Raw genomic sequence first — 20000 nt, forward strand, 5'->3', positions numbered from 1 at the left:
GCTGTATGTGTCATGACTATAATGGTCTGGTCTGTGCAGTCTTCGAGCTGTCATTGTGCGATTAGACCTACTACGCCCCACTGAGATTTGGAAGAACACGGTGAGAAACACATTTCGTTTCCTTTTCTTTTCTTTCTTTCTGTCTGTCTCTCTTTCTTCTCAGTTCGCCGGCTATGAACTGACTTTGACGATTAACTTCTTGAACTCTCGTGTGGGCTTTGACGTTGTTTCTTGTTTTAAAAAAAAAAAATTAAATTTGTTTTTTGTTTTTATTTATGTTATTGTTGTTATTGTTGTTGTTGTTGATGTTGTCTCTTGTTTTTTGTTGTTGTTTTTTTGTTTGTTTTTATTTATGTTATTGTTGTTGTTGTTGTTGATGTTGTCGGTGTGTGTGTGTGTGTGTGTGTGTGTGTGTGTGTGTGTGTGTCCCGGTGTGTGTGTGTGTGTGTGTGTGTGTGTGTGTGTGTGTGTGTGTGTGTGTGTGTGTGTGTGTGTGTGTGTGTGTGTCCCGGTGTGTGAGTACACCATACGGTGTTAACGCCGTGTGTGTTGTATCCCGCAACACATAGATAGCCGAACTCCGTTATCGGGGGGGGCAGCCTTCGTATCTATACAGGTTCCATTCTTATCATTACCCCAGGTTACGCCGAGCCACTGACATGAATTACGGGTTATTTAACGTACGTATTGCATTTCATTTGTATGTGCAGCAGGTGTCGTGTAGGCGTTATGAAGTATTAGCAGGCGTGTGTTGATGTCAGTGTTCATGGTCCTCGTCAGTGGCTTCTCCTCCTCCTCCTCCCCGTTCTTATTTTTATTCTCCTCCTCCTTTTCCTCACCATTCTTCTTCCTCTCCTTCTTCTTCTCCTCCTCTCCATTCTTCTCCTTCTTCTTCTCCTCTTCTCCATTCTTCTCCTTCTTCTTCTCCTCCTCTCCATTCTTCTCCTTCTTCTTCTTCTCCTTCTTCTCCTCCTCTCCATTCTTCTCCTTCTTCTTCTCCTCTCCATTCTTCTCCTTCTTCTTCTCCTCCTCTCCATTCTTCTTCTTCTTCTTCTTCTTCTTCTTCTTCTCCTTCTTCTTCTTTTTCTCCTCCTTCTTCTCCTCCTCCTCCATTCTTTTCCTTCTTCTTCTCCTCCTTCTTCCTCTCCATTATCCTCCTTCTCCTCCTCCTTCTTCTTCTCCTTCTTCTTCATCTCCTCCTCCTCCTTCTTCTTCTTCTTCTTTTTCTCCTCCTTCTTCTCCTCCTCCTCTCCATTCTTCTCCTTCTTCTTTCTTCTTCTTCTTCTCCTTCTTCTTCTCCTCCTCTCCATTCTTCTTCTTCTTCATCTTCTTCCTCTTCTCCTTCTTTTTCTTCTTCTTTTTCTCCTCCTTCTTCTCCTCCTCCTCTCCATTCTTTTCCTTTTTCTTCTTCTCCTTCTTCTTCTTCCTCTCCATTCTCCTTCTCCTCCTCCTCTACCTCCTCCTCCTTCTTCTTCTTCTCCTTCTTCTTCTTCTTCTTTTTCTCCTCCTTCTTCTTCTCCTCCTCTCCATTCTTCTCCTTCTTCTTCTCCCTCTTCTTCTTCTTCCTCTCCATTCTCCTTCTCCTTCTCCTCCTTCTTCTTCTCCTTCTGCTCCTCCTCCTCCTTCTTCTTCTTTTTCTCCTCCTTCTTCTTCTCCTCCTCTCCATTCTTCTCCTTCTTCTTCTTCCTCGCCATTCTCCTTCTCCTCCTCCTTCTTCTTCTCCTTCTTCTTCTGCTCCTCCTCCTCCTTCTCCTCCTCCTCCTTCTTCTTCTTCTCCTTCTTCTTCTATGCCGTAGTCCCAAGACTTTAGGGGTACCCATGATGACCATGACCTGGCAACTAGCGCTGTCCATCTCTGTCCCTTCTCGTCTCTCTCTCAGGGCTTCGCACACGATCTCAGGCCTGTCCGTTCTGCGCTATTGACGGTCCTTCCATCCCTTGGTCTGTCTGCCTCCTCTCCCCCCACCCCCCCTCTCTCTCGCACTGTTTTGCACGATTGTCTTGGCAAGTCTTGTTGATCTTGAGACGTAAGAATGATGATGATGATGATAACAACAACAACAACAACAATAATAATAATAATAATAATAATAATAATAGTAACAACAACAACGACAATGATAATAATAATAATAATGATGATGATGATGATGATGATGATAACAATGATGATGACAACAATAACAACGACAACAACAATAATAAGAATAATGATGATGATGATGATGATGATGATAATAACAATAATAACAATAATAACAAACAACAACAACAATGACGATGATGGTGATGATAGTAATAATAATAATAATAATAATAATAATAATGATGATGATGATGACAACAACAACAATAAGAATAAGAATAATGATGATGATGCTGCTGCTGATGATAATAATAATGATGATGATGATAATGATGATGATAATAATCATAAATAAATAAATAAATAACAACAATAATAATAGTAATGATAATAATAATGGACATTTTATATAGGGCGTTTCTTCAGAAATACTGCTCAGAGCGCTTTACATTTCGTTCCTACCTCCCCGCCTCGCCATCAATACTCCTCTCCATTATCATCATTATTATTATTTGGATTATTATCATTTCTATCATCATGATGATGACTGTTGTTACCAATTAGAAGAAAAAAAAAATCATCATTTCTGTATATTCGAATGAAAAGGGGGTCGGTTGAGGTGGAGGGTAGGGGGTCCGGGGCGAGGGGAATGGGACTAAGAAAGGAAGAGAGAGAGAGAGAGAGAGAGAGAGAGAGAGAGAGCAGAATGTGGAAAAGATCGAGTGCAAAATGTAAAATTGAGAGGGTGAGTGTCAAAGAAAAAACATAATATTGGAAGGATGTGTGTGTGAGAGGGGGGACGGGAGAAGCGGGATTAGGACAAAAAATTAATCAATTATCAAATATTGTGTGCACTACTTCTAAAGATTATTGTTTGAAAAGAGGTTGTTGCGGGAACCTATCTAACACATAACTAGCTAAATTTGATAAAGAACATACTGAAATATATGACTTTTTCCCAAAACAATTTAACATTTGAAACTGGTAACACGTGTTCAGTAATTTCTGGAGGCAAAAAAGGTTTCATTTCTAAACAGTGGGTTAAAACGCGCTCTACCGTTAAACGTCCCTTGCAAATGCATTCAATATTTTCACAATATTTTGTGTATGGGGCATTTAGTAATAACCTAAATGCCATGCTCTTAACAGCCCTGCAAGTTCTTTTAGCATTTGATAAGGCAGAAGTGTTAACTTCTAAAGACAGAAAGGAGTTTTGCATATTTCTTTCAACAATATTACACATTTCAGATGATGATAAACGATGAGGAAGTTCAATTGAATTTAAAGCATTTTTAGCTCCACGTTTTGCAAGATGATCTGCAGTTTCAGTTTCAGTTTCAGTAGCTCAAGGAGGTGTCACTGCGTTCGGACAAATCCATATACGCTACACCACATCTGCCAAGCTGATGCCTGACCAGCAGCGTAACCCAACGCGCTTAGTCAGGCCTTGAGAGAAAAAGAAAAGAAAAAAGTGAATAAATAATAGATAAATACATTAAAAAACAAAACAAAACAAAAAAAAAACACCACAAAAAACAAAAACAAACAAAAAACAAACAAACTACTACTACTACTACTAATATGTATAAAGCACAAAAACTTGATGAAGTCAACTATAAGCGTACATAAATAAATGAATAAATAAATAATAATTTTATTTAAAAAAAGTAGTAGTGGTAGTAGTAGTAGTAGTAGTAGTAGTAGTAGTAGTAAATAAATAAATAAATAAATAAATAAAATGATGATCTGCACGTTCATTAGAAATAAGCCCAGCCCAGAGAGGGCAACTGAACATTGGAAACCACCCACCCACCTCCACATGTTGCCCTCCAGAAAACGCATCCCTGCAATACGCACTCAGGCACGCACACACACACACACACACACACAACACACAGACGCACACGGGCACTCGCCAGCGCGTCGCGACACACACACGGTAAACAAACGGCCTCTCCACAGCAAAACAGGCACCCAAACCCGATCACACCAAGACCAGATCTATCCCTGTAAGCATGCCATGTCACATCTATGTGCAGGTGTGTGGTTAGTGTACAACTTAGGGAACTGAAATGAAGCTTGCTACAGTGTGTGTGTGTGTGTGTGTGTGTGTGTGTTGGGGGGAGGGGTGTGGATGTGGGTGTGTGCGTGTGTCCGTGTGTGAGCGCGTGTGTTTGCTCAGTGGCACGTGCTCGTTTGTTAAACAACAACAACAACAAACAAACAAGCAAGCAAGCAAACAACAACAACAACAACACACAAACACACAGACACACAGACACAGACACACACAGACACACACAGCCACACACAGACACAGACACACACACACACACACACACACACACACACACACACACACACACACACACACAAATTAAAAAGAACTACACAAACGTACCCATACAACTTCAAATTTCCTTTCTTCAATGTGGATATGATAATGGTCATTGGATCCCATGTTTTGCCTGACTCTGTTTCTCACCTTTTTCATTGGTGATGATTGTTACCTCTGCTGGACATTCCGAGTAGTCATCGTATATATATATATATATATATATATATATATATATATATATATATATATATATATATATATATATTGGTATTGGTATTTCTTTTTATCACAACAGATTTCTCTGTGTGAAATTCGGGCTGCTCTCCCCAGGGAGAGCGCGTCGCTACACTACAGCGCCACCCATTTTTTTTATTTAAAATTTTTTTTTTCCTGCATGCAGTTTTATTTGTCTTTCCTATCGATGTGGATTTTTCTACAGAATTTTGCCAGGAACAACCTTTTTGTTGCCGTGGGTTCTTTTACGTGCGCTAAGTGCATGCTGCACACGGGACCTCGGTTTATCGTCTCATCCGAATGACTAGCGTCCAGACCACCACTCAAGGTCTAGTGGAGGGGGAGAAAATATCGGCGGCTGAACCGTGATTCGAACCAGCGCGCTCAGATTCTCTCGCTTCCTATGCGGACGCGTTACCTCTAGGCCATCACTCTACATTATATATATATATATATATATGGCCCGTATCCTCTTCCCCATGTCAATTGTCACAGTCCATGACTGAGAGACACACAGGAATGTTAAGATAACTATGGATCGCAGGAGCCTGACTTTGGGGCTGAGATGCGATTTCTTATCGCTTCAAATTTGTATTTGTATTTGTGTTTGTATTTCTTTTTATCACAACAGATTTCTCTGTGTGAAATTTGGGCTGCTCTCCCCAGGGAGAGCGCGTCGCTACACTACAGCGCCACCCTTTTTTTTTTTTTTTTTTTTTGTATTGTTTCCCGCGTGCAGTTTTATTTGTTTTTCCTATCGAAGTGGATTTTTCTACAGAATTTTGCCAGGAACAAGCCTTTTGTTGCCGTGGGTTCTTTTACGTGCGCTAAGTGCATGCTGCACACGGGACCTCGGTTTATCGTCTCATCTGAATAACTAGCGTCCAGACCACCACTCAAGGTCTAGTGGAGGGGGTGAAAATATCGGCGGCTGAGCCGTGATTCGAACCATATCGCTCAGATTCTCTCGCTTCCTGGGCGGACGCGTTACCTCTAGGCCATCACTCCACTAGTCTTCAGTTTTGTCAGTAGTAGTGTTGTTGTTTGTGCAGTCCTGGACAATATTTCAGGGTTTGGATCCATAGTCTTGTTACTATTGCTCCCAGGTACCTGAAAGAATGAACTCTCTCTCTCTCTCTCTCTCTCTCTCTCTCACACACACACACACCACACACACACACAGAGTATACACGTTCATATTTCCAAACAAGATGTGTGGTAATCATTTCCTTGCTTGCAAAAGATACGAGTGTCTCCAATATTCACACGAATATTCTTCAAAATTACATCTGTAGACAGGATCCCTTGAACTAATCTGACTTGAAACACTTTTACTTTAATTTCTCTGTTTTGTATTTTCCTAATAACGATCTGTCAGGTGTGTTTTTTATTTTAATTTGTTGTCCCGTACCTGCCAAAAGTTAAGAAGGTTATGTCTGCACAAATTGATCATGTTTATGAATTTGTTTTTGAATAGATAAAGTTTAGGAAAAACAAAACAAAGAAACAAACAAACAATACAACAACAACAAACAAACAAACAAACAAAAAGTCGCGGTTTTATATCACTCACCATTTGTATGTTTAGTTTCCAAAAGACATTTTTGATAACTGTCCATCAATCTTCACAGTGGAGAAAAATGTTAGTAACTTCAGCGTGAGACAAAGGTCTGCAATAGGCGTACAACAGGTGTCCTTCTAGTGGCCGTACCTTTTTGATTTAATTTCAAAATATTTATAAAAAAACACAAAAAAAAACTTGTTCTAAAGTATTGGTTGGATCAGTGTCCGTACATCAACTCACACGCAAGTTTTTTTGTTTTATTTTTTGGTGTTCGTTTTGTTTGCAGGTAACAATCTGCCACTTTGATATGATTGTATTCTTTTCTTTTCCGTTGGGGCTTTAAAAACAATATTTTTTAAACGAAACATGTTTGAACTGTTAAGTACATTCCCACATGTTCACATATTCGTAGTAACTGGTGAAAAAAAACAACAAAAAAACAACAAAAACAAACAAACAAAACAAACAACCCCCTCAAAAAACAACAACAACAAACAAACAAAATTGAAAAACCAGTCATTAAATTTCCAGTTTTAATTTTACTGTGGTTATGGTTGTTTGTCGAACCAGGCCAAAAACATATAAAGCAGCAGTATTGGTGAAGAAATCAGAGGAACTTTCTAAAAGACAGTTTTACTTGTTTGAAAGTCTTCCATCTGCAGTCATTGTCAACATTGATGATTTTGATGGATTTTTAATTATTATTATTATTTTATTTTATTTTATTTTATTATTATTATTATTTTTTTTTTACATTAATTGTCAATTGTGTCTGTTGTTAAACTTTTGCTTTTCCGTTTACGAATTCCATGAAAATAAGTTTCTTTGACTGTACATCTATTGAGATTTAAATGTTCATCAATGGTTCCACCCGTCTGTCTGTCATGTTTTTCCCCAACTCATCATACAAGTACACCATCCTGCTCTTCTACTTCTTAGATTTATTTTTTCTTTGATGGTATCATTCAAATCATTTAATGAAATGTCTACAATCACCAGTATGTGTGACGTGTAACAGGAAATCAGAATATGCACTTGACGTTATTGGTGTAACCGCAGAAAAAAAAGATAAAAAAACAACCACCGAAACTGGTGATTATGACAAACCGAAACAGAAAGGTGATTCTTCAGAAACAGCACTAACCGCAGAACGTGCACGTCAGTTGTCAAATGATTATACTTCTGCGAAACATATGGACATCATTGTAATTGGGAGCTGTCAAGATTGTTTTAACTCACTCAGTACGGCCAGTCCTCTCTTCTCCTCTACACAGACCCCTCGGATGTCAAGTGGGTGTCTGAATGACCCAACCTTTAGCTTCCGTCGTCAGAATTGTGGTATTCTTTGTCAACATTCACGTCTTCAGTATAAGAGCCTTCCGCTTGCAATAGTTTGATGATGGTAATTGGGGAGAAACGCTGTTAACGTCGTCTCTTTCGCCGTTCGTATGGAGATATTTAAAGATTCCAGCAGAATGGTCAAGCGAAGCTGCAAGGTAACTTTGTATTTCGCCATGAAGTCAGATGAAACAGATGTTGAAACCAGTTGCAAACGGAGCACTTCCGCCTCGTTTGCTTTTTGTGTTTGTGGTGTCACGGAGTCGCCGTTGAAGAATCGGTTACAGGCGTTGAATTTCTGATCCAGTGTTCACCAGTGATCAGGGTTCGACGCCCGCAGGTTTTCGGCATGGTGGTGTGTCCTTGGAAAAGGCACTTTACTCCGGTCTTCCCCACATCACCCACAGTTGAATGGCTACCTTATGCTCAGCGAGCAAGAGGGAGAAAAAAATCAACAACCAAAGCCAAAAAAAAAAAAAAGGGCGGGATGAGAGGATCGGGCCCCGTCTTCCTATACTGTATTTGTATTGTATTTGTAATGCTCTTTTTGTCACAACAGATTTCTCTGTGTGAAATTCGGGCTGCTCTCTCCACAGGGAGAATGTGTCGTTACACGACAGCACCACCAATTTTTTTTTAATAACTTTTTTCTGCAAGCAGTTTTATTTGTTTTCTTATTGGAGGGTAATTTTCTACAGAATTTTTGTCAGGGACAACCCTTTTGTTGCCGTGGGTTCTTTTACGTGCGCTAAAACTGACCCCAGACACAGTGAATATGAATTCACCGCCGCGATGGTCGTAAAACGCGATGAGACTTTTAATCAACCTGAACTGCTCATGACAGTCTGTTTATATCTCAGATAGTTACATGTATGCTAGTTAATCTATCGCTTTTTTTTTTTTTTTTGATCGGATGAAGGGGAGCGGTGCTGGGACAGGAATTATGTATCCATTACTGCGATGTCAAGCTTGGCCTGACTGATACCGATTGTTCACTATGTCGTTTGACGTATTGACCAACTCGGCAGCGTGCTACTATCGTTCTTTACCAAAGATGAATATCAGTAATATTGTCTTTTAAAACATCGTGTGTGGTTTATATTGGTTTGCTTCTCTTGAACAAACTGAATATCATATTTAATGTTTGATGATTTTGAAAATATCACCATGGACATTGAAACGATGTGAGGCCTTACACATACAAATCCTTCCCTTTTGTAAATGATTCAGCTTTTATATTATATTACCTTAATCATGAAAACAATAGACTCTGCAAGTGGGATTAATTATCGTTGGACTTTACGCAGCCATTAACTTTAATCGATGTCCCAATTTATCAGAAATGTATGATGTCGGTCACAAGTCACCTTGTTGATTTTGTTTGTTTATTTTGTTTTGTTGTTGTTGTTTTAACAACCAACATGGGACACGAGTTGAGTTATCAACAGTCATGTACGTACCACAATTCCAGTCGCAGTCAGTTGAGGAAAAGCCCAGATATGTCGTCACAATCGTCTAACATTGAATCTTACACAAGATAATGATATTCATTATCACGCTTCCGTGAAGATAATGGAATCTGGAAACTAGACCTGTGCTCTCTATGATTATTCTTTAAAAGAATGATATCTATGACCCTTTGCCCTTTGCATCCATCCCTCACTGCTATCTGTCACTTGTACCCAGCACGGAACACATCTGAAGCTTCCATGTGCACCGAGTAATTTCTTGAAGGGGTTTCTGACGTGTTTACATGGTACCGGTAATAAACAGCAGCAACAACAACAGTTTCAGGGAGTTCTCTGCTTCTCCTACATTCCCCGTCGTTGTTGCATCGGCAGGAAGGTGGCAGAATGGTTAAGACGCATATATGTCAACAGTACAGTGTCCGTGAAGGTCCGTTTTTCTCTCGTAATGCCTGCAATAATGATTGGTTTGTAAGTATTTGGAGCGGAAATTATGTTTTCCTGTGGATTAACTGCCTGAAACCGGAACTATAACCCTTTGCAATTAGAAAAAGGCAAAAGACTCCCCCAGTCCATTCCTCAAAATGTATAAAGCATATCTGGAACTTCTTCAATCTTTGATGAAAAGATGGTTTCATGCTTTCTGTTTTTGAACGCCATTTCTTCTATCTTTTAAAAGCATCGCCGAGTTCACTTCAGCAGATATGAAAAACAACAACAACCCAAATGCCTTGGTTTCGGTTTATCTGAATTTGATGAATGTTTTTAAACTAACGTTGGTTCTTTTCGTCCTGGAATGGAAGGGTGTGATTTTCATCACTTGGCATCTGGATCTTACCTTCACGTTTCCGTTAGACAGAGGGGTGTGTGGACAGGGGAAAGGAAGTGTACAGGTGGATGGGTCGGGGAAGCTGAGGAGATAAGAGGGAGTGTTCAGAGAGTTTCAGTTTCAGTTTCTCAAGGAGGCGTCACGGTGTTCGGACAAATCCATATACGCTACACCACATCTGCTAGGCAGATGTCTGACAGCAGCATAACCCGACGCGCTTGTCAGGCCTTGAGTGCATGCTTATATAGTTGTGTACCTATGAGAGTGGATTCCTTTTTACTTAATTTTGCCAGAGGAGAACACTCTTGTTGCCATGGGTTCTTTTTCAGTGCGCCAAGTGTGTGTTGCAGACGGGACCTAGGTTTATCGTCTCATCCGAAAGACTAAAAACGATCAGTTTGATTTTCCAGTCAGACTTGGGAGAAAGAGCGAGAGCGGGAATCGAACCCGCACCCTCACGGACTCTCTGTATTGGCAGCTGAGCGTCTTTACCATTCCTCCACCTTCCTCCTGTTCAGAGAAAGTGATGGAAGAATAAAAGGGGTGATGGAGGGAAAGCTGAGAAGGAGGGACAGACAGGGGGTGGGGAGAGGGAGAAAAGTGGCCTGTTTCACTCTCTATGTGTCACAGTGCTCTCTGTCTGTTCTTTTGTCATTGATTTTGATAGGTAAGCCTGATGAGCATGTTACAATTGAAACATCTCGAAGAACACATAGCTGTTTACTTTAGAACAAGTGTACGTGGGGTCTTCACTGAATACTGCAACTACTTCTTCTACCTGTACTACCGCTACAACAGCAACAACAACTACTACTACTACTTCTATTACTACTGCTGCTTCTACTATTTGACACCTATTCGGCGCTTTCTCTCTCTCAAACAATGACAGATTAAAAGCACTCCACTGATACAAAACTCAGCATAAACTGTAAATAACATAACGACAGAATAAACCAGTTTACGCACATATAACTGACATGACAACATTCCTTCATCTTCACTTACCTCAACTCACACTGAGCTCACGTTGAGAAATACAGCAAATATATCCAGTAAGTGAGTGAATGTGTTGTGTGTGTGTGTGTGTGTGTGTGTGTGTGTGTGTGTTCCAATTTTCAGACCAATTATGTATTTCAGTTGTTGCACAAAATTAACAGATAATCATCGATATCTTTTTATCTGTCCTCCTGTCAAAGTTTATATGTGTATATTTTTGTGAATGACTGGTGCGAAAGCGCTTTGATTTGTCTCTGCACAAGATTCAGCGCTATATAAATACCATTATTATTATCATTATTATTATATTTTTTGAATGAGAATTGTGTGTTTAGTTATGTTTTTCAGTTTGTTGTTCACATCAGAGAAATTATTTTCAATTCAAATTATTATGTCGAGAACGCGACATTAAGGCCAAACTGTATTCCCAGTAGGTTTATCTGGTGTAAAATGGATTCAACATGTTTCCACAAAAACGCTTAATTGAGAAGGAGGCATCTGGAAAAGAAATGCTCCATGCCATACAGTCTACCTTATTTCTGCACAAAGAAGAACATTTTGATTTATTATCGTCCGCCACTTTTCATTTTATGATGGTGGAAGATGTGGTTCGCTGACTGAGAGGTTTTTCCCGTCTCGTGTGTCAGCCATGCCGTGCAGCTGTTGCTGACCACCCTTTTGAGCCTGACCCACTTCTGATATCACGTGGAGAGGAACACGTGCTGTGATTGGCTGGTTCTCGCTGTAGTCCCTGCCAGGCCTTTTTAATTTTTTTTTTTACACACGCCGTCGTCTGCAACAGAAGCGTAGCTTTCAACGCCTTCCGGATCCGCGACTTGTGCGCATGTCCTACTGAGGTCATGGCGACAAAGGAACGGTCACCATTTTGCCTTGGCGGAAGAAAGCTTTCAGTTCCTCAGGCCTGTACTGAGTGACGGCGCTGATTTGTATCCATCTTGCCTCAAAGTTTTCTCAGGTACTGCTGACTGCCGGGCCTTCACTTGAAAGCCGAGACTGTCTGTCACACGTAACTGTGTTGTTTTTGTTTTTGCACTCTCGACAAGTAATGGGTGTGTGTGGGAGGCGGAGTTGGTGTGTGTGTGTGTGTGTGTGTGTGTGTGTGTGTGTGTGTCCAGTACCATGACAAGTGCGTAAGTCAGTCTCAGTGATCAGATTATACCTACGTATCTCTAAGTCCAGTAAAAATCCAGCTGTTTGTCAAAATGAAGGATGCAAACATTGTCACCTGCTGCTGTTTGCGCTGTGAGACACGTGAGGTTTTTCTTCTTCTTCTTCTTCTTCACGCTTCAGTTGCATGTAATTCACAAAAAACTGTTTTCCGTTTTCGTTTCTCTGTTATTCTTTTGTTTTCGATGCTATTACATGTGAATGTATTCGTCGTCGGCGTTTTTTCTTGCCTCTACTTTTTTATTTTATTTTTTAGGCTACTTGATATTTTTAGAAATTATTATACGTAGTTGTAGTGGACGATGGACGAAGCAGAAGTAGTAGTAGTAGTAGTTGTTGTTGTTGTTGTTGTTGTCTTCGTAGTTGTAGTAGTAGTGGTTGTTGTAGTTGTAGTAGTATGTGGTAGAGTATGGACAAAAACTATCTGTGAAGCTTTTTAACAACCCATTCGTTGTATCACGAATAGGTTGTTCAATGTTTCACGTCCAGTTTACCTACTTCTAAAATGTTTCAGATTTTTTTACAAGGGAATTGTCCAGTTGATTCTTAAATGTGTTAATAAACAATGATTGTTTTAGTTGAGGTGACCGTTGGCTGTTCATTCCGTATAGTAGTAATCCTGTTACTGAAACAGTACTTTTTAAAAATATTTTTATTACAATGACCATGCCTGAGCATTTTCTAAGCTTGGACATTTTACATTGCAATTTCATGTACTATGACCATGATCATGTCTATGGTGATGTGTCTGGGTTTTTAAGTGACTTTGTGCATGGTGTTGTTTCCTTAGAAAATAAACATGGTAAGCATTCTTTCATTAAACAAATCGTAAATCATCGAAGAAAAAACGTTCCAAGCAAGCATTCCGACCTTTTAGGTATTCATTCATCTATTTCGAAACATCTAAAGCTTAAAGGAGAGAAAATTGTTACTTGAAGAGATACGAAAAGTTCAGTGAACAATATTGTAAATTACAAACACGCATTCCGATATTTTTTGTTCTTGTTGCTGTGGTTCTTTTTATTCATGTTTTTATTCTTTTTTCTCTTCTTTCTTTTTAAATTTTTTTTTAACATCTACAGTTCAAAAGTGAGAAAACATGTTACTCAAACGATATGAAAATTGTTGTTCAAATAATTGTTACAAATAGCTGTGATGTTGACTTTTTTTGTATATGGAATATTGAAACATATTATTTTCCAACTTTTATTTCTGGTACACAAGACGAGTCTTGTTTATACTTGTTAGGAATCCGCTGTTTTGTTATTGGCTTTGTACACCGAACAGTACATTAAGTTTTAACCTATACACTTGTCCCAATCAGACAGTATTGTTTTCTATTTTTCTTCCAAAACATTGTGAGTGATGTATAATTACAAAAAGAAATGCTCTGTGTAATCCACTTCGTGTTTGTATTGGTGTCAACATTTTGTTGTTTTCGGTTACCTTCATTTTTTCATTGGTATGATTTGATATTATATTGTGCAGTATATGTAACTGTCTTTTAAACCGAACTTCTTTAGAACTGGAAATAGGAATATGCCACATTTGTTTTCATGTGTTTCTTTTTGTTGTTGTTGTTGTCTGCCGAGCGTCGATTACACAGGATTTTATTTCTGTTGCGTTTTTTTTTTTTTTTTTAGTTTTGCCTGATTATTGACTCACTTGTGTAAACAAAGTGAGTCTATGTTTTAACCCGGTGTTCGGTTGTCTCTGTGTGTGTGTGTCTGTCTGTGTGTGTGTGTGTGTGTGTGTGTGTGTGTGTCCCTGTGTCTGTGTGTCCGTGGTAAACTTTAACATTGACATTTTCTCTGCAAATACTTTGTCAGTTGACACCAAATTAGGCATAAAAATAGGAAAAATTCAGTTCTTTCCAGTCATCTTGTTTAAAACAATATTGCACGTCTGGGATGGGCACAAAAAAAAGAAAAAAAAGAAGCCTAATTATATGCAAACTGCATTTACTGTTTATATTTTTTGTATTCTCTAAACTTGGCACTTTGATCTGATATTCTGACACAACAACAACAAGAGCAGTCATTATTATAATTTTTTGTTCAAACAAGAACTTCTTTTGCTAAGCATGGAAGTTTTATTTATTTTGCAAACGTTTGGTGCAGATAATAAAAAAGGGAAATTACTCTGTAATTAATGCTAGGGGACTTAATTTGCTTTAAACTGATCTTTCTCATCTTAAACATTGCATTTTGAAATTATACTCAATACATAAAAAGCTTGTGTGTTTTACTCTCAGTGTACAGGGCTTTCACTATGTTCATTCGCCCAAGTGGTCTCTTTCGGAAAATACTAAAATCAATACGATGAGTGGACTTTACAGATCTGTTGGCTGAGCCCTGAAGGTCATGGGCAAAAATCAACTATTCTTCGCGAACGCGAACGACGCCATTTTGTTTCAAGTTGTTGACCTGCCTGTTCAATCCTATATTCAATGGACAATACAGGATAACATGTGATGGAAAGTTGGAGAAGGAGACCATTAAATATTTATTCAGAGAAAGATTTGTGAATGCCTCATCACTTTCTGGATTATGCCCCAAACTGCCATAAAAAATATCCACAGAATCAGTCGGAATTCACAGTTAAAAATTATAAACCATGCGAGTTAATACCCTTGAACTGATCACGATGAAACAAAAAAATTCCAGTCTTGACTTTTCTCAAAATGAAGTCCTTTTCACTTCTTACGACGTTTAGAAGTACTTGTATTTGGCTCTACATGTTATTAGTTTAACAAAATACTAAACTTTCATATCAACTTTAAAAGTATAAAACTAGAATGAACATAAAAGAGAAATTGAATCGACCGTGTCGTACTACATTCCCGGCGGGTGTAGATAAACTTGTACATCTATCTAGATCTAGTGAAAACGGCTAAATGTTGCAGTGTGATTGCGGCGATATGCGATAGCCACGTCTCCTTTACCGCGGACTTAAAAAGAATTTTTTTTATTGCCCTTAAAGATTTTTTGAATGCCCAAGATACACCAGAATAATATGATTTAAACAGCGTTCTCACTGCGAATACCACAATTGATTTATCGCCCTTTAAAAAAGTATGTTCAAATATTAAATTTTAGAACGTCAGTTAAGGAGCCACGATAGTGTAATGGGTAAGACAGTTTCTTCTCACTCGAACACGGGGGGTTCGAAGCTGGTTAGGACTTTTTTTTTTTTTTTAAACCCGAAACTTTATAATAACAGAACACATTTTAACGATTAGATTTTTTTTTTAAAGTGTATCACAAGTGAGTCTTGAAGGCCTTGCCTCTCTTGTTATATTTGTATTACTCTTTTTGTCACAACAGATTTTTCTGGGTAAAATTCGGACTGCTCCGCCCCCCTCCCCCCCCCCTCACACACACACACACACTCCACCCCTCCTCCCCCTAGGGAGAGCGCGTTGCTACACTGACAGCGTCACCATTTTTTTTTGTAATTTTATTTCCTGCCTTCAATTTTATTTGTTTTCCTGTCCAAGTGGAATTTTGCCAGGGGCAACCGTTTTGTTGCCGTGGGCTCTTTTATGTCCGCTAAATGCGTGCTGCACACGGGGCCTCGGTTTATCGGTTATCGTCTCATCCGAACGACTGACGTCCAGACCACCACTCAAGATCTAGTGGGGGGAGGGGGTGGGGGGGAGAACGTACTGGAGACTGCCATATATATTCAATACTAAACTAAAGAAGATTCTCTCAAGACCTGAGACAAGCTTGGGGTTTTTGCGTAAGTCAGGCATCTGCTCCTTTGTTTTCCTTTAAAGCAGATGTGGTGTAGCGCTTGGACACCTACCTCGTTGAAACTGAAACTGAAACTGAAAGCCTCGGCTGCTTGTTTCAGATTCAGTGTTCTTTTGGGCTTTGTGTAGACCTTTCACACTGCAAGGGAGGACACACCTAATCACTGCGTTGTACTGCTTTGTTAATTTAATCATAGTACTGGCTGGAATTTAGAAATTCTTTGTCCCTGGGTTCATCATGTCATTCGATTCTGTTAACATTAACTCTCTGTGTGTGTGTGTGTGTGTGTGTGTGTGTGTGTGTTCGCGCGCGCTCGCGTGTGTGTGAAGGGTCGAGGTTACGTAAAAACAAACAAACAAAAAAAACAACAACCCACGACTGTCTTATTTTGGAAAAAAAAAAAAAAAAATCATTACATGAAAGCACCAATTACTTCGCAAATTTTGAATACATAAATCATACAATGACACAGTTACGTCACAGAATATGCAAATGAGAATGAGAGAAGAGAGAATTACAAGGAGAGAGAGAGAGAGAGAGAGAGAGAGAGACTGGACACTGGAATTGTTTATTGCCACTGCCAAGAAAGGTCTTTTGACAAGGGGGCAACAACATAAATTCATATATTTTAGCTTCAAAACAACAACAACAAAAACACAATCATATATATATATATTTTTTTATTTTTTTTTTTTTTTTTTAGAGAGAGAGAGAGATTGGAGGTGTCGAGGGAAGGGGGGTAACCAGGGAACGTACGAACTTTTCACAATCTTAGAAACTACTACTACAACTAAATAAGAAACCAAGTCCAAACAGCTCGAATAGAATGGAGTGAGAGTGGGTCTCAGTTGCTGGTGAGAGAGTGAGGAAGTGTAATGAGGGGGGTAAGTTGGAGAGGAGAGGTGGGGGGGTGGGGGTGGGCTGTTAGGAAAAGGGCTTGGCGTTGGGTTAGGGAAGGGCAGAATGAGGAAATGATTCTTTCTGAGAAACGTTTACATTCCTACAAGTCCTGAAGAGAGAGAGAGAGAGAGAGAATACATCGAGTATCCTTTTTTTTTTCTTCTCTCTACCTCTCTCTCTCTCTAGCTCTCTCTCTCTAGCTCTCTCTGTGTCTCTGTTGTTGTTGACAAATCCAGAAAAACAACAACAATTTTTCATTGAAAAAACAAACAAAACAAAACAACAACAACAACAAAACCTACAAACAAACAAACAATAATTGCAAACAGCTGAATGAACCTAGGGGGGCGTAGAAATATCCAATAATTAAAAAAATTAAAGAGGGGTAGGGGGTGGAGGAGGGTGGGGGGTGGGAGGTGGCTGGAAGTACACGACATTTATGGCTAACATTGGAAGTAATACGCGTTTTTAACCAACTCTTTGAAGAGAGTTAGAAAAGTCGTCTTTCGAATGTTCACACGGGATGTATTCCAAAGGAGCTGTTAACAGACCTGAAGGTTCGCTGACCATAATTTTGATTGCTTTGTTCTCAGTGTCTGTTGGCAATTGGAACATCAGTCAGACATCTTGAAGCAGATCCTAGTGTAGCGAGAGTATCAGTATCAAGGAGGCGTCACTGCGTTCGGTCAAATCCATATACGCTACGCCACATCTGCCAAGCAGATGCCTGACCAGAAGCGTAACCCAACGCGCTTAGTCAGGCCATGAGAAAAAAACAAAACAAAACAAACAAAAAAACGGAACCCCCCCAAAAAAACAAACAAACAAAAAACCCCGAAAAATACATAAAAATACTACTACTACTAATATTTATAATGCGCGAGAATGATTGTGAAAGTGAGCCGAAATTCAGATATGTGCAGAAGGAGATTTTTCTGCCTTGGATTTGAATGTAAAGGAAGAGCAGTTTTTGACCCACTTGTGTAAACAAAGTGAGTCTATTTTTTAACCCGGTGTTCGGTTGTGTGTGTGTGTGTGTGTGTGTGTGTGTGATAAACTTTAATATTGACATTTTCTCTGCAAATACTTTGTCAGTTGACACCAAATTAGGCATAAAAATAGGAAAAATTCAGTTCTTTCCAATCATCTTGTTTAAAACAATATTGCACCTCTGGGATGGGCACAAAAAAGAAAAAAAGAAAAAAAAGAAGCCTAATTATATGCAAACTGCATTTACTGTTATATTTATATTTTTTGTATTCTCTAAACTTGGCACTTTGATCTGATATTCTGACACAACAACAAGAGCAGTCATTTTTGTTCAAACAGGAACTTCTTTTGCTAAGCATGGAAGTTTTATCTATTTTGCAAACGTTTTGGTGCAGATAGTAAAAAAGGGAAATTACTCTGTAATTAATGTTAGGGGACTTAATTTGCTTTAAACTGATCTTTCTCATCTTAAACATTACATTTTGAAATTATACTCAATACATAAAAAGCTTGTGTGTTTTACTCTCAGTGTACAGGGCTTTCACTATGTTCATTCGCCCAAGTGGTTTCTTTCGGAAAATACTAAAATCAATACGATGAGTGGACTTTACAGATCTGTTGGCTGAGCCCTGAAGGTCATGGGCAAAAATCAACTATTCTTCGCGAACGCGAACGACGCCATTTTGTTTCAAGTTGTTGACCTGCCTGTTCAATCCTAAAAAGCTTGTGTGTTTTACTCTCAGTGTACAGGGCTTTCACTATGTTCATTCGCCCAAGTGGTCTTTTTCGGAAAATACTAAAATCAATACGATGAGTGGACTTTACAGATCTGTTGGCTGAGCCCTGAAGGTCATGGGCAAAAATCAGTTGCGTACACATATTTATACACATTCAAAGCGCGTGCTCATTTTCTTCGCGAACGCGAACGACGCCATTTTGTTTCAAGTTGTTGACCTGCCTGTTCAATCCTATATTCAATGGACAATACAGGATAACATGTGATGGAAAGTTGGAGAAAGAGACCATTAAATATTTATTCAGAGAAAGATTTGTGAACGCCTCATCACTTACTGGATTATGCCCCAAACTGCCATAAAAAATATAGACAGAATCAGTCGGAATTCACAGTTAAAAAGTGTAAACCATGCGAGTTAATACCCTTGAACTGATCACGATGAAACGAAAAAATTTCCAGTGTTGACTTTTCTCAAAATGAAGTCCTTTTCACTTCTTACGACGTTTAGAAGTACTTGTACTTGGCTCTACATGTTATTAGTTTAACAAAATACTAAATTTTCATATCAACTTTAAAAGTATAAAACTAGAATGAACATAAAAGAGAAATTGAATCGACCGTGTCGTACTACATTCCCGGCGGGTGTAACTAAACTTGTACATCTATCTAGATCTAGTGAAAACGGCTAAATGTTGCAGTGTGATTGCAGCGATAGCCATTAAAAAGAATTTTTTTTTATTGCCCTTAAAGATTTTTTGAATGCCCAAGATACACCAGAATAATATGATTTAAACAGCGTTCTCATTGCGAATACCGCAACTGATTTATCCCCTGTTCAAATGTTAAATTTTAGAACGTCAGTTAAGGAGCCACGATAGTGTAATGGATAAGGCAGTTTCTTCTCACCCGAACACGCGGGGTTCGAATCTGGTTAGGACTCTTTTTTTTTTCTTTTTTTTTTTTTTTTTAAACGCGAAGCTTTATAATAACAAATACAGAACACATTTTAGCGATTGGATTTTTTAAATTTATTTATTTATTTATTTTTTAAAGTGTATCACAAGTGAGTCTTGAAGGCCTTGCCTCTCTTGTTTTGGATGGATTATGTTCCTAGACAGGAAACAAAAACAAACTTTGTTTCAAGATACAGAAAGATTCAGAGGTTGTTTTTTTTTTTTTTTTTTTTTTTTTTACGGTGTCACTCATTCGATCAAAGTTATGGGTAAGCAAAGCACATGATGCGGTTTTTAAAAAAAAATTTGTTTTTGCTTTAAAAATTTTTTTTTTAATGTGTTTTAAAAGACCAATTACAAAAAAAGAGAGGAAGTTTTTAACTTTTGACGATAAGGCCTTTTGGTAATGTCTTTGGTCCTATTTTCATGCAAAGTCACACACAACACAACACATCGATCTGTCTGTGTCTGGTTTTCTCTCGTTTATCACTGAGCGCGACAAGAATTTAAATGAAACTACTACAACAACAGCTACTGCTGCTACTGTTGCTTAGTACTGCTGCTGTTGCTATTGCTACTGCTACTTCTACTACTACTACTACACACACACACGCACTCCTAAAC

The 20000-nt window shown here is 38.8% G+C and overlaps 1 protein-coding gene across 5 annotated transcripts in view; it reads left to right on the top strand.

The window, feature by feature from the left end:
* LOC143284073 (uncharacterized) overlaps positions 1-20000 on the top strand; it is a 46069-nt gene that overhangs the window by 11861 nt on the left and 14208 nt on the right. The window contains exon 1 of one of the 5 annotated variants that reach the window (XM_076590702.1): positions 1-100. This exon is cut by the window's left edge and continues 353 nt beyond it. The exons of 3 other annotated variants lie outside the window; for them this stretch is intronic. The gene's annotated coding sequence lies outside the window, so the exon portion shown is untranslated. Of the gene's footprint in view, positions 101-11721; positions 11828-20000 lie in introns of those variants that run through there. One more of the 5 variants, XM_076590727.1, reaches the window with a different exon arrangement.

The sequence above is a fragment of the Babylonia areolata genome, chromosome 1 (assembly GCF_041734735.1).
Source record: "Babylonia areolata isolate BAREFJ2019XMU chromosome 1, ASM4173473v1, whole genome shotgun sequence".
In the NCBI taxonomy this organism is placed as follows: domain Eukaryota; kingdom Metazoa; phylum Mollusca; class Gastropoda; order Neogastropoda; family Buccinidae; genus Babylonia; species Babylonia areolata.